General features: G+C 38.0%; 1 long non-coding RNA gene across 4 annotated transcripts in view; it reads right to left on the reverse strand.

Annotated features, from left to right (window-relative positions):
- The window catches only part of LOC123333406, an 83,441-nt gene that overhangs the window by 55,717 nt on the left and 7,178 nt on the right, over positions 1 to 20,546 (reverse strand). The gene's annotated exons all lie outside the window — the stretch shown is intronic.

Below are 20,546 nucleotides of genomic sequence, written 5' to 3' on the forward strand. Positions count from 1 at the left end.
TTGCTGCAGGGGCTTTTCTCTACTTGTGGTGATTGGGGGCTACTCTTGTTGCAGACCATGGGCTCTAGGGCGTGTGGTCTTCAGTTGCAGCATGCGGGCTCAGTAGCTGTGGCTCCCCGGGTCTAGAGCACAGGCTCAACAGTTGTAGTGCAGAGGCATGTGGGATCTTTCTGGATCAGGGATCGAACCTGTATCTCCTGCATTGGCAGGTGGATTCTTTACCACTGAGCCACCAGGGAAGCCCTTATGAGAAGATTTTAAGTAGAGACTGTAATTTTTCAGCATTTCTAGAAAAGTATGCTCAATATAGGTACATAACAATCATCTGAGAATCTGTAAGTTTACAAATCTATCAAATTCCTCAGCCATACCCCAAAGTATTCTGATTTGGAAGGTCTGATAAGGTCAGGGAAGCTGCTTTTAAAATCAGCACCCAATCTCTGCCAATGCACAGTGTTTTGATACAAGTGGTTCACAGATTATAATTTAAGGGAGTTTACATGATCTTGAGGACCCTGAGAGCCTAAGATCATTTGATGATGTTATGATGTACTGGTCTTCAAGCGTAGTGTGTAAAAGCACTAGCCTAGGAGTCAAGAGACCTGGATTCCAGCCCCAGCTCTAACACTTACTAGATACACATTTAATCTGCATTGATGACGTCATTTAAACTGGCTAAGACTAGATTACTTTACCTGATGCTTAATGACAGAATTCTAAAACTCAAAGTAAATGCTAAGAACTGAAAAATACAATTCGAAGAAAGGGATTTTATATTATAAACTTCCCCGAAATAATGAAATGAGATTTCACAGGAGATAATCAGCACTCCTAAATCTAAAGATTTTCCAAGGTCAAGGAAAAATTTTTAATCAATTCAGTGTATTCATAATTGTAAAATTCAGTGTTTTAAACTTCTGAATAATTAGGCAAATCTAAAATAGTCTATTTTTTTCTGTAATTCTGATAGTTTGTTTCTACTTCATTCTCTGTGGTTGCAAAAGAATATTTAGATTGTATATTTACTATTTCATGTAAATTTCATGCTTGGTTTTTCTAAGTTTCCTATTGCTCTTCTGCCTGGAGAAAGAAATGGCAAACCATTCCAGTACTCTTGCCTGGAGAATCCTATGGACAGAAGGGCCTGGTAGGTTACAGAGACCACAAACACAGTCAGTCATGCCTGAGGCCATAGCATGCACACACATCACTCTTCTGAGGGAGAACCAGAAAGGGTAAGGAGTATTAGCTTCCTAGGATGACTAATCCATTCAGGTTTAAGGTTCAGATGGAAGTCAATCAGTGATCACTTGCTTTGAATGTTATCTTTGGCTGTAGTACTGGATAAGGAGCCATTGTGAAAAGAGGAAACAGCAAGGTCTTGGTTAAAGCTCTAAGTTGGGAGGAAGATAAGGAGATGGGATTGATGACCCCTTTCTTCCCAAGCCTAATATAAAAATCAAAGACTAAAAGCCACTTAGGAACTAGTGACCAGGGACCAAAATTATTAACATAAGGACTTCACCACTTTCTCTTTTTTGTTGTTAGCGCTGCTCCCTCTTTTTTAGTCCTGCTCCCCTTTTAATAGCTGAAATTAAAACTTTTAAGAAGAAAAAAGAAATTAGAGTATTTTAAGAAAAGATGATAATGAAAGTTGAACAAAGTTTATGGGATGTAGCTAAATGTTTAGCTTTAAATTCTTTTATTAGTACAAAGGAAAGGTTTAGAATCAATTGTGCAGGTTTCTATACTTGAAGCTAGAATTTAAAAAAGAGAACTAAATCCAAAGTAAATCAAATAAGATAGATAAGAGCTAAAATCAACAAAATGAAAACAGAAAAATAGAAAAGATTAGTGAAGTCAAAATTGGTCTTGAAAAGAATAAAAAAGTTGACAAATCTATAGTATTATTACTTGAGCATGAAAATAAAAGCACAACTTATTCATTTCAGGAATAAAAGAGATGATACCATTAAAGATACTACAGATATTAAACACACAATGAACATTAACAACTGTAGGGCAATAAATTTGATAATTTAGCCTTTTTCTAAAATGAAATGAACAGATGCCTGAAAAACACTATACCACATTGAAAAGATGAATTGAAAATGTCATAAGCCCTTAATCTAACAAAGTAATTGAATTTGTCATTAAAAACAGACTCTGTGGGAGAGGGAGAGGGTGGGAAGATTTGGGAGAATGGCATTGAAACATGTAAAATATCATGTATGAAACGAGTTGCCAGTCCAGGTTCGATGCACGATACTGGATGCTTGGGGCTGGTGCACTGGGACGACCCAGAGGGATGGTATGGGGAGGGAGGAAGGGAGGAGGGTTCAGGATGGGGAACACATGTATACCTGTGGTGGATTCATTTTGATATTTGGCAAAACTAATACAATTATGTAAAGTTTAAAAATAAAATAAAATTTAAAAAATACAAAAAAAATAAAAATTAAAAAAAAACACATTCCTTCAAAGGTGATTTCACTAGTGAATTCTAACAAACTTTGTTTCTTCCCTATTATTTTCAAGTATCCTTTTGTTCTGATTCTAATTCTCATTGCCTAAGAACTTTTTCATATAGTTCAAAGAGAGTCAGCAATGAAGTAATTATATCACTGACCGTGTGATTGTTACAGGGTAGGTGGTTAAAAGCAGTAATCTTGGGACTTTCTTTTTTGATAGTTATATGCATGTATCAATCTGTCTATCCTGTTGGATTTGAATGACAAGCATTAAGCTGTAGCAGGTCAGATATTCATTTTACTACTATATAGAAGACAGTCTGAAAATAAAGTTGACAGAAGGAGAAAGGCAGAAGAGAGAATAACAGGGAAACAGAGCTGTAATCCTGGATGTCATCATGAGCTTCTAAATTAAACCATCACAGGAAGCCTGCCATACATCTTTTCATTTATATTAAACAATGACATTAATGTTTAAACTAATTTGAAGTAGCTTTCTGTTACTGGCAACAATAAGTATTTGAACAAATTCTACCTTAGCACCGTATTTTAATTACTAAAACTTTAAAGTATGTTTTAATAATAATAAAGTTAGCCCTCTATCATAATTTATTTTTCCTCTCTAACCTCCCTATATTTCTAATGCTTTAATTCTTTTCAGATACCACTTAACATCATTTTCTCAAGTTCCAAAAAATTTCCTTTGAGGTTTTGGTTATAATTTTGTTAAATTATTGATTAATTTGTAGAAAATGGACATATTTATAGTTTGTTGATTTAGAAACATGTTGAATGCCTTGTGGGTTAGTCACTAAGTCATGTCCAACTCTTGTGACCTCATGGGCTGTAGCCTGCAAGTCTCCTCTGTCCATAGGATTCTCCAGGCAAGAATACTGGAGTGGGTTGCTATTTCCTTCTCCAGGGAATCTTCCTAACCCAGGAATTGAACCAGGGTTCTCCTGCATTGCAGGAAGAGTCTTCACTGACTGAGCTATGAGTGAAGCCCAGTTGAATGCCTAGTTTATTCATATTATGTTCTGTTACAAAGCACCACAAATTGAGTGGCTTAAACAAATTTATTGTCTAAGTTCTAGAGGATGCTGTAAGGGAGATCTGTCCTATGCCTTTCTCCTAGATTCTGATGTTTTCTGGAAGCCTTTGGAGATCCTTCACTGTGGCAAAGCAACTCTAACCTTTATGTGGCATTCTCCCTGGGTGCGTGTCTTTGGCTATATTTCTTGTTTTTATAAGGCAATCAGTCACATTGGATTAGGGCCCACCCCAATGACCTCAGTTTAACTTGATTACCACTGCATAGACTCTCTTCAACTAAGACCACATTCTGAGGTTAGAGATGGGGAGCTAGAGATATAACTCAATCCATAACTGTCCTGAGGTAATGAACTTTGAATTTGTTCCCAGAGATCAGCATTTCTCAAACTAATGTTCAAGGGTATAATCTTTAGTGACAGGGAATTATCTAGAAGAATTTAAAATTTTAGACAAGAGACAAGATGGTGAAATAGAAGGACTTGAGCTCACCTCCTCTCAGGAGCACATCAAAATTCACGACTGCTGAACAATCATCAACAAAAAAGACTTGAACCTACCAAATAAGATATTGTACACTCAAACAAGAAGTCATGCCATGAAAAGATAGTAGGAGGGCAGTATTCAGGATACATCCCAATCCCCAGGTGGGTTGGCAACCCACAGACTGGAAAATAATTATATCACAGAGGTTCTCCCACAGGAGTCACAGTTCTGAGCCTGTCAGGCTCACCAGCCTGGGGTTCTGGCATCAGGAAGAGGAACCCCCAGAGCATTTGGCTTTGAATGCCAACAGGGATTGAGAGCAGGAGATCCACAGGATAGAGGGAAACAGAGACTCCACACTTGGAGGGCACACACAAGGTTTCATGTGCAATGGGACCCAGGGCAAAGCAATGACTCCATTAGGGCCTGGATCAGAACTATCTTCAGGTCTTTCAGGGTCTCCTGGGTAGGCAAGGGTCTTCTACAGTTCACTGCAGGTGTAAGGATACTGATGGTGGACACCCCAGGGGAAACTCACTGGCATCAGCTCTCCTGGAGGTGGTCGTTTTGACACAGAGACCCGGCCCCACCCAACAGCCTACAGGCTCAAGTGCTAGGATGCCTCAGTCCAATCAATCAATAGAGCAGGAACACAGTCCCGCCCACCAGCAGACACAATGCCTAAAGTCATCCCGAGCCCACAGCTGCCTACAGACACACCCTTTGACACAGCTCTGCCCACCAGAAGGACAAGACCCAGCTCCACCCACCAGTGGGCATGCACCAGTCCATCATAAGAGAAAGCCTGCACAAGCCCCTGGACCAACCTAACCCATCAGGAAGCAGACACCAGAACCAGGAAGAATTACAGTCCTGCAGCCTAAGGAACAGAGATCACAAACACAGAAAGTTAGACAAAAGGAGGTGGCAGAGACATGTTACAGAAGAAGGAACAATATAAAACCCTGTAAGAACAACTAAGTGAAGTGGATATAGGCAATCTACCTGAAAAAGAATTCAGGGTAAAGACAATAGAAAAGATGATCCAAGATCTGAGAAAAAGAATGGAGGTACAGACTGAGAAGACACAAGAAATGTTTAATAGAAATAGAAGCTTTAAAGAGCAAACAGAGATGAACAATATAATAACTGAAAAGTACTCTGGAAGGAATCAATAGCAGAATAAATGAGGTTGAATAATGAGTAAGTGAGACGAAAGACAAGCGTAGTGGAAAACACTGCCATGGAACAGAATAAAGAAAGAAGAATGAAAAAAAAAAATGAAGATGGTCTAAGAGACCTCTGGAACAATATTACATGCACCAACATTCACATTATTGGAGTCCTAGAAGGAGGAGAGAGAGAAAGGGCCTGAGAAAATACTTAAAGAGATAAGAGCCAAAAAATTCCCTAACATGGCAAAGGAAACACTCAACTAAATTACAGGAAGCACAGAGTGCCAGTAAGGATAAACACAAGGAGGAACACAATAAGGCACATACTACTCAAATAGACAAAAATGAAAGACAGAAAAAATATTAAAACCAACAAAGGAAAAGCAAGAAGTAACATACAAGAGATTCCCCATAAGACTATCAGCTATGTTTGTAGGCAAGAAGGGAGTGGCAAGATATATATAAAGTAATAAAAGGGAAAAGCTTATAACCAAGAATACTCTACTCAAAAAGGCTCTTGTTCAGATTTGATGAGAAAACAAAAGCCTTACAGACAGGCAAAAGCTAAGAGAATTTAGTACCATGTCAGCTTTACAACAGATGCTAAAGGAACTTCTCTTGGCAAAAGAGAAAAGGTCACAACTAGAAACTAGAAAATTATGAAATGGGAAAGCTCACCAGTAAAGGCATATCATACGTAATGGTAGAAAATCATCCATACACAAATATGACACCTTAACCAGAAATCATGAGAACAGAGTACAAATAGGATACTGAAATTGCATTTGAAACTAAAGACTAGAAACTTAGAACAATCTTGTAGATATGTAGACGGTTATATCAAAACCTCATAAACTTGCAGATCAAAAATCTACAATAGATACACATAAAGAAAATAAAAAGCAATTTAAATACAACACTAAAGATACCAACAAATCACAGGAGAATAAAAGAGGAAGGGAAATAAAAAGACTTACAAAAATGTATGCAAAACAAGTAACAGGATAAAAGTAAGAATATACACATCGATAATTACCTTGAACAGAAATGAATTAAATGCTCCAACCAAATGACACAGACCAACTGAATGGATACAAAAACATGACCTGAATATAGGCTTTCTACAAGAGACCCAATTCAGATCTAGGAACACATACGAACTGGAAGTGATGAAAAAAGTTATTCCATGTAAATACAAATCAAAAGAAAGCTGAGGCAGAAACACTCATTACAGACAAAATAGACTTTAAAATAAAGACTGTTACAAGGGACAGAGAAGAACATTATATAATAATCAAGAGATCAATACAAGAAAAAGATATATCAATTATAAATATATGCATCCTACACAGGAGGAACTCAATATATAAGGCACTGCTAATCACCATAAAAAGGGAAATTGACAGTAACACAATGATAATGGTGGCTCAGATGGTCAAGCGTCTGCCTGCAATACGGGAGACTCAGGTTCGATCCCTGGGTTGGGAAGATCTCCTGGAGAAGAAAATGGCAACCCACTCCAGTATTCCTGCCTGGAGAATCCCAGGGATGGAGGAGCCTGGTAGGCTACAGTCCATGGGGTCACAAGGAGTCAGACACGACTGAGCGACTTCACTTCACTTCACTTCAATAATAATGGGGACTTTAACATCCCACTTACTTCAATGGACAGATCATCCAGACAGGAAATCGGGACTTAAATGACACATTAGACCAATGAACTTAACTGATATTTATAGAACATTCCATCTGAAAGCAGCAGAATACACATTCAAGTGCACATGGAATATTCTCCAAGACAGATCACTTGTGGTTTGCTGGGCCACAAGGCAAGCTTTGGTAAATTTAAGAATACTGAAATCAAATCAAGCATCTTTTTACACCACACACTGAGATCAGAAACCAACTACCAGAAAAACTGCAAAAAGGAACAACATGCAAGGCTAAACAATATGCTACTAAACAATCAAGAAATCAAAGAAGAAATTAAAAAATACTGAAAGATAAGTGAAAAAACCTACAATTATCTAAAACCTATGGGACACAGCAAAAGCAGTTATAATAGGGATGTTAATAGTGATACAATCTTACCTCAGGAAATAAGAAAAACCTTAAACACCCTAAACTTACACTTAAAACCAACTAGAGAGAAGAACAACAAAACCCTAAACTTAGAGGAAATCTTCTTTCTTAGAGGAAAGAAATCATGAAAATCAAAGCAGAATAAATGAAACAGAGATGAAGAACACAATAAAAAGATCAATGAAACTAAAAGTTGGTTCACTGAAAAGATAAACAAAATTGATAAACCTTTACTCAGATTCATCAAGAAAAAAGGGAGAGAACTCAAATCAATAAACTAGAAATAAAAAGTTATAATTGGCATCACAGAAATACAAGGGATCATTAGAGATTACTACAAGCAACTATACATCAATACAACCTATTAGAAAGATACAATCTCCCAAGACTAAACCAGAAAGAAATAGGAAATATGAACAGACCGATGGCACGCACTGAAAATGAATCTGTGATTTTAAAACTCCTAAACAAAACCCAGGACCAGATGGCTTCACAGGTGAATTCTACCAAATATTTAGAGAAGTGTTCACACCTATCCTTCTAAAACTATTCCAAAAAACTGAAGAAGGAACACTACTTCCAAATACATTCTATTAGCCCACCATCAATCACCCTGATACCAAAATCACCATCATCTTGATACCAAAGTCTGATATTTGTATTGGTACCAAAATAATACCACACAAAAAAATTACTGCCCAATATCACTGATGAACACAGACACAAAAGTCCTCAACAAAATATGAGTGAAGTGAATCCAATAATACATTAAAAGGATCATACCCCATGATCAAGTAGATCAGTCAGTATGATACACCAAATCAATAAACTGAAGAACAAAAGCCACATGATCATCTCAACAGATGCAGAAAAGCTTTTAACAAATTGAACGAAAACCATATGATCATCTCAATAGATGCAGAAAAAGTGCTTTCTAAATAAATTTATTTTTAATCAGAGGATAATTTAATTGCTTTACAATATTGTGTTAGTTTCTGTCATACATCAGCATGAATCAGCCATAAATATACCTCAACACCATTTGTTAAATATCCTCAAAAAGTGTGTATAGAGAGAACCTACCTCAACATAATAAAGGCAACATATGACAAATCCACAGCTAATATCATACTCGATGGTGAAAAGCTGAAAGCATTTTGTCTATGATCAGGAAAAAGAAAAGGATGTCTACTCTTGGTACTTTCAACATAGTTTTGTATGTTCTAGCCACAGCCACACAGAGAAGAAAAAGAAATTAAAAAAATCGAAATTAGAAAACAAGAAGCAAAACCGTCTCTATTTGTAGATGATGTGATACTATACATAGAAGATTCTAAAGATGCTACTGGAAACTGCTAGCGCCCATCAATGAATTCAGCAAGGTTGCAGGATACAAAATTAATATACAGAAATCTATTACATTTCTATATATTCACAAGAAAAGATTAGAAAAATAAATAAAGGAAACAATCCCATTTATCATCACATTGGAAAGTTCAAATACTTAGGCATAAAAGTACCTAGGGAGGCAAAAACTTGTATTCTGAAAACTGTAAGATACTGATGAGAGAAATCAAAGATGACACAAACAGATGGAAAAATATACCACACTCTTGGATTACAAAAATTAATATTGTCAAAATGACTATACTACCCAAGGCAATGTACAGATTCAATGCAATCCCTATCAAATCACCAATAGGATTTTTCACAGTACTAGAACAAAAAAATTTTAAATTTATATGGAAACACAAAAATCCCAAATAGCCTAAGCAACCCAGGGAAAGAAAAAAGGACCTGGAGGAATCAGGCTCCCTGAATTCAGACTATACTACAAAACAATATGCCAATAGCACAAAAATAGACATATAGAGTAACAGGATATGGAATAGGATAGAAAGTCCAGAGATGAGCCCATGCACCTGGGGTCACCTAATCCACAATAAAGGAGGCAAGAATACACAATGGAAAACAGACAGTCTCTTCAATAAGTGGTGCTGGGAAAAATGGATAGCTTCATGTAAAAGAATGAAATCAGAACATTCTCCAACACCATATGCAAAAATAAATTCAAAAGGGATTAAAGACCTAAATGTAAGACCAGATACTACGAAACCTTTAGAGAAACATGTCACAGTAATATCTTTTTGGATCCATTTTCTAGAATAATGGAAACAAAAACAAAAATAAACAAACAGGACCTCATTAAACTTACAAGCTTTTGCATAGCAAAAGAAAACATAAACAAAATGAAGTGACAACCCACAGAATGGGAGAAAATATTTGTAAAGTATGTGACTAACAAGGGATTAATCACCAAAATATTTAAGCAACTCATGTAGCTCAATATAAAAAAAAAACCCAAAAAACAATAAAAATAGACATTTGTCAAAAGACATCCAGATGGTCAAATAGCACATGAAAAGATGTTCAACCTCACTAATTATTAGAGAAAAGGAAATCAAAACTACAATGAGGTACTATTACCTCATACCAGTCAGAATGGCCATTATCAAAATGCCCACAAACATAAATGTTGGAGATGGTATGGAGAAAAAAGAATCCTCCTACACTGTTGGTGGGAATGTAAATTGGTACAACTATTATGGAGAACAGTATGGAGGTTCCTTAAGAAAATTAAAATAGAACTACCATATGATCCCACTCCTGGGCATATTATCTCCAGAAAGCTATAATATATCAAAAAGATACATTCACCTCAATGTTCACTGCTGCACTGTTTACAATATCCAAGACATGGAAGCAGCTTAAATTCAACAGAGGAATGGATAAAGAAGATGTATTACATATATACAATGAGATGTTACTCAGCCATAGTAAAGAATGAAATAATTCCATTGCAGTAACATGGTTGGACCTAGAGTTTATTGTACTAAGTGTAGTAAGTCAGAGAAAGAAAAATACAGTTATCACTTACATGATGGAATCTAAAAAAAATGATACAATAGAACTTATCTACAAAATGGAAACAGACAGACAGACTTAGAAACAAACATAATTATGAAGAGAAAGGTAGGGAGAGGGAAAATTAGAGTTTAGGATTAGCATATACACACACAACTATATAAAAAATAGATAATCAACAGGGACCTACTGTATAGCACAGGAATCTCTACTCAATAATCTGTAATCACCTATATGGGAAAAGAATATGAAAAAATAATGGACGTATGTCTAACAATCTCTTTTCTGTATACCTGAAATTAAAACAATATTATAAATATACTATATAATAATATAAAATAAAAACAAAATTTAAAATTGGGCAGACAGCTATCTTATGTGTAGCAAAAGGAAACAGAGTTGTGAAACAGGCATATTAAAAGTATTAAAACTGTTCTATAACTTGATCATGGTTGTGGTTATATAGGCATCAGTTCAGTTCAGTTCAGTTGCTCAGTCGTGTCCGACTCTTTGCAACCCCATGAATCGCAGCACGCCAGGCCTCCCTGTCCATCACCAACTCCCGGAGTTCACTCAGACTCAGGTCCATTGAGTCAGTGATGCCATCCAGCCATCTCATCCTCTGTCGTCCCCTTCTCCTCCTGCCCCCAATCCCTCCCAACAGCAGAGTCTTTTCCAATGAGTCAACTCTTCGCATGAGGTGGCCAAAGTACTGGAGTTTCAGCTTTAGCATCATTCCTTCCAAAGAAATCCCAGGGCTGATCTCCTTCAGAATGGACTGGTTGGATCTCCTTGCAGTCCAAGGGACTCTCAAGAGTCTTCTCCAACACCACAGTTCAAAAGCATCAATTCACATATACATATGTAAAAATTCATCAACTTATATTTTTAAGATTTGTCATTTTACTATATTTATATTATACCTCAAATTATTATGTGATAAAAATTTAAGTTTTTTTGTTTTTCATTTCAAAGTAAATATCAATCCACTATTTAAGGTAATGCTGGTTAATTTCTCTTACTTGAAACAACCACCACCACACCTTGTCCAAGTTAACAAGATGTTGCTAGGACTCTGGGGAGGTCAAAGTTGGTTGGTGTTCTGTGGAAGGAGAAGCAGATAAAAAGAAATATACAGAGAGAGGGAGAAATGGAGAGCTCTACAAGTGTGGGGAGGGTACCCTTCTCATATTCAGCTGAGTAGAGATCGACACAAGCAGGTGAGGAAACTGAATCTACGGAGGGAAGTACCTGAAAAAAAATTTCTCAGGCTGCAGGCAAAAAAGACATGAGTCAAAAGGCAATGTTAGAGAGATTGAAAGTGTGATAGGAACTTGAACCACTGTTGCTAGCTTTAAATATGGAGGAAAGGAGACAGGGGACAGGGGATGTGGGTGGCCTCTAGAAGCCAAAATCACTCAAGGGAGGGAACAGGAAGTTCTGATCTACAGCAGCACAGAACTTCCTGCCAATGACCTGAATGAGCCTGGACATGTGTTCATCCCCAGAGCCTCTAGGAAGGAACACGGCCTTGCTGCCACCTTGAGCTCAACAAAGCATAGAATTAACCAAGTCACATGGGACACAGACTTCTGACCTGTAGAACTGTGATGTAATAAGTGACTGTTGGTTTGAGATGCCACATTTGTGGTAATTTGTTATGATAGTAATAGAAAACAAATACCAGTAGAGACGAAATAATACAACAGTACAGTATCTGAGATGACAGTTATGTGAGATGGGATTAACACTTGAACAGAAGTTTGGAATGCATGAGAAAAGTGAACTTGAAGAAATAGCAAAAAAAAAAAAAAAAAAAAAAAAAATTACCCAAAATAAAACAAAGAGAAAAAAGACTGAAAATAGAGAGCTAATTTTTTAACTGATTAAAGCACAAAATATACATGATCATCTCAATAGAGGCAAAAAAAAAAAAATACTTAACAAAACCCAATACACTTTCATGATAAAGACTTCCAACAGACAAGAAAGAGAGAAATTTCCTCAACCTGATAATAGCATCTACCAAAAAACAAACAAAAAACCCATCTAATATCATAATTATTGGTGAAAGACAAAGTTTTCCCCTCTAACATCAGGAACAACAACAAAAAATCTGCTCTCACCATTTCTATTCAACTTTATACAAGAGGTCCTGGCTAAGGAAACTAGGCAAGAAAAATAAAAGGCACCCAGAGAGACAAAGAAGACATCAAACTATCCCTAGGCACAGTGCACTGAGCTGGGGAATATATATGTTTCCATATATACACACTTACATCTATATCTATTTTATATCTATTTCTATGTATTGAGACCATATACACTGATATCTCCAAGTCCAATTCAACACCATAGAGTTCATTCTAGTTTCTCCTCTTCCATATTTGTAACTCCTTTCTCCAGTAGTTAGAAACCTGGATCCCTTTATCCTAAACAAGTTTACTCATTGGACCCTTACTCCATCTATGTAACTAAACTGTCTTTTCCACATCATTCTGCATCTGGTCCCTTCTCCGTATCTCACTTAGCCTTTGATATCTTCACTGGGCTGCTCTTATTGTGCAGCCACCCACACCCAGTCACTTTTGCCAACAGCTGGGTCACTTCCCTCAAATCTGGACACCCTTCTCATCCCTCAGCAGCCCTCTCCTGGCTTCCCCTCCATGTTCACTCTCACTCTCCCATGAAGCTGTGCTCCTCACTCCTCTGAGATTCCTACACTACAGACCAGGTTGCTACCATTGCCATTTCCTGTCAGATGCCCCATCTACTGGTTTTTAGGCTGAATTATTAAGGAAGGGCGGAGAAGGCAATGGCAACCCACTCCAGTACTCTTGCCTGGAAAATCCCATGGATGGAGGAGCCTGGTAGGCTGCAGTCCATGGGGTGGCTAGGAGTCGGACACGACTGAGCGACTTCACTTTCACTTTTCACTTTCATGCATTGGAGAAGAAAATGGCAAGCCACTCCAGTGTTCTTGCCTGGAGAATCCCAGGGATGGTGCAGCCTGGTGGGCTGCCATCTCTGGGGTCGCACAGAATCGGACACGACTGAAGCGACTTAGCAGCAGTAGCAGCAGCATTAAGGAAGGGAGGAAGGAGGACAGAAGGATGGAAGGGAGGAAACTTTGTCCCTTGACTATTCTTTATGTTCTTGCTAATTCATAAAGGGTGTTTAATAAGATAATTTTCTGTGTAGTAATATCTACTAAAGGTAATCAGATACATACTATGTGAACCAGAAATCCCACTGCTTGGTCTTCATCCAACTGTGACATATGTACACCAAAAAGTAAGTACAATAATTTTCATAGGAGACTGCAGAGGTGACAGGAAAGGCTTTTTCCCGTGCCCTGTTTTATTCCGGGTTGAGGGACAACTGTTTTCCCGCTTTTCTGGAGGAACGCAAAGTCCTTTTTCCTTAAGACAGATGAGGATCTCTACAATGAAGAATCTCTCCAGGGGAGGAGCCAAGATGGCGGAGGAGTAGGACGGGGAAAACACTTTCTCCCCCACAAATTCATCAAAAGAGCATTTAAACGTTGAGTAAATTCCACAAAACAACTTCTGAATGCCGGCAGAGGACATCAGGCACACAGAAAAGCAACCCAACTCTTCGAAAGGAGAGAGAAGAAATACAGCTCCATCCACCAGAACATCGACACAAGCTTCCCTAACCAGGAAACCTTGACAAGCCACCTGTACAAACCCACACACAGTGAGGAAAGGCCACAATAAAGAGAACTCCACAAACTGCCAGAATACAGAAAGGACACCCCAAACTCAGCAATTTAAACAAGATGAAGAGACAGAGGAATACCCAGCAGATAAAGGAACAGGATAAATGCCCACCAAACCAAACAAAAGAGGAAGAGATAGGGAATCTACCTGATAAAGAATTCCGAATAATGATAGTGAAATTGATCCAAAATCTTGAAATTAAAATGGAATCACAGATAAATAGCCTCGAGGCAAGGATTGAGAAGATGCAAGAAAGGTTTAACAAGGACTTAGAAGAAATAAAAAAGAGTCAATATATAATGAATAATGCAATAAGTGAAATTAAAAACACTCTGGAGGCAACAAATAGTAGAATAACAGAGGCAGAAGATAGGATTAGTGAATTAGAAGATAGAATGGTAGAAATAAATGAATCAGAGAGGATAAAAGAAAAACGAATTAAAAGAAATGAGGACAATCTCAGAGACCTCCAGGACAATATTAAACACTACAACATTCAAATCATAGGGGTTCCAGAAGAAGAAGACAAAAAGAAAGACCATGAGAAAATACTTGAGGAGATAATAGTTGAAAACTTCCCTAAAATGGGGAAGGAAATAATCACCCAAGTCCAAGAAACCCAGAGAGTCCCAAAAAGGATAAACCCAAGGCAAAACACCCCAAGATACATATTAATCAAATTAACAAAGATCAAACACAAAGAACAAATATTAAAAGCAGCAAGGGAAAAACAACAAATAACACACAAGGGAATACCCATAAGGATAACAGCTGATCTTTCAATAGAAACTCTTCAAGCCAGGAGGGAATGGCAAGACATACTTAAAATGATGAAAGAAAATAACCTACAGCCCAGATTATTGTACCCAGCAAGGATCTCATTCAAGTATGAAGGAGAAATCAAAAGCTTTTCACACAAGCAAAAGCTGAGAGAATTCTGCACCACCAAACCAGCTCTCCAACAAATACTAAAGGATATTCTCTAGACAGGAAACGCAAAAACGGTGTATAAATTCGAACCCAAAACAATAAAGTAAATGGCAACGGGATCATACTTATCAGTAATTACCTTAAACGTAAATGGGTTGAATGCCCCAACCAAAAGACAAAGACTGGCTGAATGGATACAAAAATAAGACCCCTACATATGTTGTCTACAAGAGACCCACCTCAAAACAGGGGACACATACAGACTGAAAGTGAAGGGCTGGAAAAAGATTTTCCATGCAAATAGGGACCAAAAGAAAGCAGGAGTAGCAATACTCATATCAGATAAAATAGACTTTAAAACAAAGACTGTGAAAAGAGACAAAGATGGTCACTACATAATGATCAAAGGATCAATCCAAGAAGAAGATATAACAATTATAAATATATATGCACCCAACACGGGAGCACCGCAGTATGTAAGACAAATGCTAACAAGTATGAAAGGAGAAATTAACAATAACACAATAATAGTGGGAGACTTTAATACCCCACTCACACCTATGGATAGATCAACTAAACAGAACATTAACAAGGAAACACAAACTTTAAACGATACAATAGACCAGTTAGACCTAATTGATATCTATAGGACATTTCATCCCAAAGCAATGAATTTCACCTTTTTCTCAAGCGAACATGGAACCTTCTCCAGGATAGATCACATCCTGGGCCATAAAGCTAGCCTTGGTAAATTCAAAAAAATAGAAATCATTCCAAGCATCTTTTCTGACCACAATGCAGTAAGATTAGATCTCAATTACAGGAGAAAAACTATTAAAAATTCCAACATATGGAGGCTGAACAACACGCTGCTGAATAACCAACAAATCACAGAAGAAATCAAAAAAGAAATCAAAATTTGCATAGAAATGAATGAAAATGAAAACACAACAACCCAAAACCTGTGGGACACGGTAAAAGCAGTCCTGAGGGGAAAGTTCATAGCAATACAGGCACACCTCAAGAAACAAGAAAAAAATCAAATAAGTAACCTAACTCTACACCTAAAGCAACTAGAAAAGGAAGAAATGAAGAACCCCAGGGTTAGTAGAAGGAAAGAAATCTTAAAACTTAGAGCAGAAATAAATGCAAAAGAAACAAAAGAGACCATAGCAAAAATCAACAAAACCAAAAGCTGGTTCTTTGAAAGGATAAATAAAATTGACAAACCATTAGCCAGACTCATCAAGAAACAAAGGGAGAAAAATCAAATCAATAAAAATAGAAATGAAAATGGAGAGATCACAACAGACAACACAGAAATACAAAGGATCATAAGAGAGTATTATCAACAATTATATGCCAATAAAATGGACAATGTGGAAGAAATGGACAAATTCTTAGAAAAGTACAACTTTCCAAAACTCGACCAGGAAGAAATAGAAAATCTTAACAGACCCACCACAAGCACAGAAATTGAAACTGTAATCAAAAATCTTCCAGCAAACAAAAGCTCAGGTCCAGACGGCTTCACAGCTGAATTCTACCAAAAATTTAGAGAAGAGCTAACACCTATCCTGCTCAAACTCTTCCAGAAAATTGCAGAGGATGGTAAACTTCCAAACTCATTCTATGAGGCTACCATCACCCTAATACCAAAACCTGACAAAGATCCCACAAAAAAAGAAAACTACAGGCCAATATCACTGATGAACATAGATGCAAAAATCCTTAACAAAATTCTAGCAATCAGAATCCAACAACACATTAAAAAGATCATACACCATGACCAAGTGGGCTTTATCCCAGGGATGCAAGGATTTTTCAATATCCGCAAATCAATCAATGTAATACACCACATTAACAAATTGAAAAATAAAAACCATATGATTATCTCAATAGATGCAGAGAAAGCCTTTGACAAAATTCAACATCCATTTATGATAAAAACTCTCCAGAAAGCAGGAATAGAAGGAACATACCTCAACATAATAAAAGCTATATATGACAACCCACAGCAAACATTATCCTCAATGGTGAAAAATTGAAAGCATTTCCTCTAAAGTCAGGAACAAGACAAGGGTGCCCACTTTCACCATTACTATTCAACATAGTTTTGGAAGTTTTGGCCACAGCAATCAGAGCAGAAAAAGAAATAAAAGGAATCCAAATTGGAAAAGAAGAAGTAAAGCTCTCACTGTTTGCAGATGACATGATCTTCTACATAGAAAACCCTAAAGACTCCACCAGAAAATTACTAGAACTAATCAATGACTATAGTAAAGTTGCAGGATATAAAATCAACACACAGAAATCCCTTGCATTCCTATACACTAATAATGAGAAAACAGAAAGAGAAATTAAGGAAACAATTCCATTCACCATTGCAACAGAAAGAATAAAATACTTAGGAATATATCTACCTAAAGAAACTAAAGACCTATATATAGAAAACTATAAAACACTGGTGAAAGAAATCAAAGAGGACACTAACAGATGGAGAAATATACCATGTTCATGGATTGGAAGAATCAATATAGTGAAAATGAGTATACTACCCAAAGCAATCTATAGATTCAATGCAATCCCTATCAAGCTACCAACAGCATTCTTCACAGAGCTAGAACAAATAATTTCACAATTTGTATGGAAATACAAAAAACCTCAAATAGCCAAAGCAATCTTGAGAAAGAAGAATGGAACTGGAGGAATCAACCTGCCTGACTTCAGGCTCTACTACAAAGCCACAGTTCTCAAGACAGTATGGTACTGGCACAAAGACAGAAATATAGATCAATGGAACAAAATAGAAAGCCCAGAGATAAATCCACATACATATGGACACCTTATCTTTGACAAAGGAGGCAAGAATATACAATGGATTAAAGACAATCTCTTTAACAAGTGGTGCTGGGAAATCTGGTCAACCACTCATAAAAGAATGAAACTAGAACACTTTCTAACACCATACACAAAAATAAACTCAAAATGGATTAAAGATCTAAACGTTAAGACCAGAAACTATAAAACTCCTAGAGGAGAACATAGGCAAAACACTCTCTGACATACATCACAGCAGGATCCTCTATGACCCACCTCCCAGAATATTGGAAATAAAAGCAAAAATAAACAAATGGGACCTAATTAACCTTAAAAGCTTCTGCACATCAAAGGAAACTATTAGCAAGGTGAAAAGACAGCCTTCGGAATGGGAGAAGATAATAGCAAATGAAGCAACTGACAAACAACTAATCTCGAGAATATACAAGGAACTCCTACAGCTCAACTCCAGAAAAATAAATGACCCAATCAAAAAATGGGCCAAAGAACTAAATAGACATTTCTCCAAAGAAGACATACAGATGGCTAACAAACACATGAAAAGATGCTCAACATCACTCATTATCAGAGAAATGCAAATCAAAAACACTATGAGGTACCATTTCACACCAGTCAGAATGGCTGCGATCCAAAGATCTACAAGTAATAAATGCTGGAGAGGGTGCGGAGAAAAGGGAACCCTCTTACACTGTTGGTGGGAATGCAAACTAGTACAGCCACTATGGAGAACAGTGTGGAGATTCCTTAAAAAACTGGAAATAGAACTGCCTTATGATCCAGCAATCCCACTGCTGGGCATACACACTGAGGAAACCAGAAGGGAAAGAGACACGTGTACCCCAATGTTCATTGCAGCACTGTTTATAATAGCCAGGACATGGAAGCAACCTAGATGTCCATCAGCAGATGAATGGATAAGAAAGCAGTGGTACATATACACAATGGAGTATTACTCAGCCATTAAAAAGAATACATTTGAATCGGTTCTAATGAGGTGGATGAAACTGGAGCCTATTATACAGAGTGAAGTAAGCCAGAAAGAAAAACACCAATACAGTATACTAACGCATATATATGGAATTTAGAAAGATGGTAACAATAACCCTGTGTACGAGACAGCAAAAGAGACACTGATGTATAGAACAGTCTTATGGACTCTGTGGGAGAGGGAGAGGGTGGGAAGATTTGGGAGAATGGCATTGAAACATGTAAAATATCATGTATGAAACGAGTTGCCAGTCCAGGTTCGATGCACAATACTGGATGCTTGGGGCTGGTGCACTGGGACGACCCAGAGGGATGGAATGGGGAGGGATGAGGGAGGAGGGTTCAGGATGGGGAGCACATGTATACCTGTGGCGGATTCATTTTGATATTTGGCAAAACTAATACAATTATGTAAAGTTTAAAAATAAAATAAAATTGAACAACAACAAAAATAATAATTTTCATAGGAAAAATTTCCATAATAGCTAAGCACTGTGGGTATTGGGCTGAACTACGCATGACTAAGGACTAAGCTCTGTGCATCTCCAGCTTCAAAACCAAACAAAGAGTCTGTAGTCAGCAAGAGAATGGATGGGGAGTTTTACATGTCTGAAGTAAGGCCCTGGAACAATACCCCTTCATGTGTGGCACATGGTGGGCAGGGTATGGAGGTAGTCTTTGCTCCTGGTGCAGGGCAGATTGCCATTTATGGAGGGAATTGATGTAAGGTTGGCTCATCAGTTACCAAGGAGATTAGCTGAGGGGCACACCACTCACTGCCCCTTTCATAAGGGCAATCTTTAGCTGGGGCTGAGGGCAAGTACACAGGAAGTTCATTCATGTGAGTAGGGTATAGGTGAAGCAGGCACTGGCTGGGCAGAGCCACCCCCATGGGGAGGAGAAGGCCCTGGTTCCAAAAGAAACATTCTGGTGGCCTAGGCACAAGTCAGCAGTCACAGTACAGGTCTGCCACCCCAAGTTATGCTGCGTGCCATTAGGGGTGGACTGATTAGGTCCTTCTAAACAACAACAACAAAAACAGTTAATCCCACTAGTTGGACTGGTGTGTCCAGAAGTCAGTCTATTCCATTCCACACAGCATAGCCCATAGGCGCTATGTGCTGTCAGCTGTAGAGAAACGCCTACCAATGGGAGTCTTTCTGATGTATTGCCATGTGGTGGTGAGGGTAGATGGTGAGGGTTTTTTCCCCCCATGGTCAGCTTCCTCACATAGTCATTAGCCAGGTCAATTTTTCATGGAAGTCCAGAGGATTACAGCATCTCACTGTAGACCCAGAAATTAGACACACTGTAGTGAGACCAGTGTTACTCAGTCCCCAAATAGATTTCCTCCCTCCTGCCAGAGACGAAATGTAAGACATCTAACAGGCACAACACAGGCGAGATCATGACAATTAAGCAAAATACAAGCAGTAATTGCATTCCAAGATAGTATCACAGCTCCTTGTGGTTTTGAGGAGGTCTGCAATATAGTATGCTGCTGCTGCTGCTAAGTCGCTTGTCGTGTCCAACTCTGTGCGACCCCATAGACGGCAGCCCACCAGGCTCCCCCATCCCTGGGATTCTCCAGGCAAGAACACTGGAGTGGGTTGCCATTTCCTTCTCCAATGCATGGAACTGAAAGTGACAAGTGAAAGTGAAGTCACTCAGTCGTGTCCGACTCTTAGCGACCCCATGGACTGCAGCCTACCAGGCTCCTCTGTCCATGGGATTTTCCAGGCAAGAGTACTGGAGTGGGGTGCCATTGTCTTCTCTGGCAATATGGTATAGAAAACCCAAATTTTCACTTATACAAGACAATGTGTCCAAAAAATTCACATCTACTAGATTGGAGA

The sequence above is a fragment of the Bubalus bubalis genome, chromosome 4, assembly GCF_019923935.1.
Source record: "Bubalus bubalis isolate 160015118507 breed Murrah chromosome 4, NDDB_SH_1, whole genome shotgun sequence".
NCBI classification, from domain to species: Eukaryota; Metazoa; Chordata; class Mammalia; order Artiodactyla; family Bovidae; genus Bubalus; species Bubalus bubalis.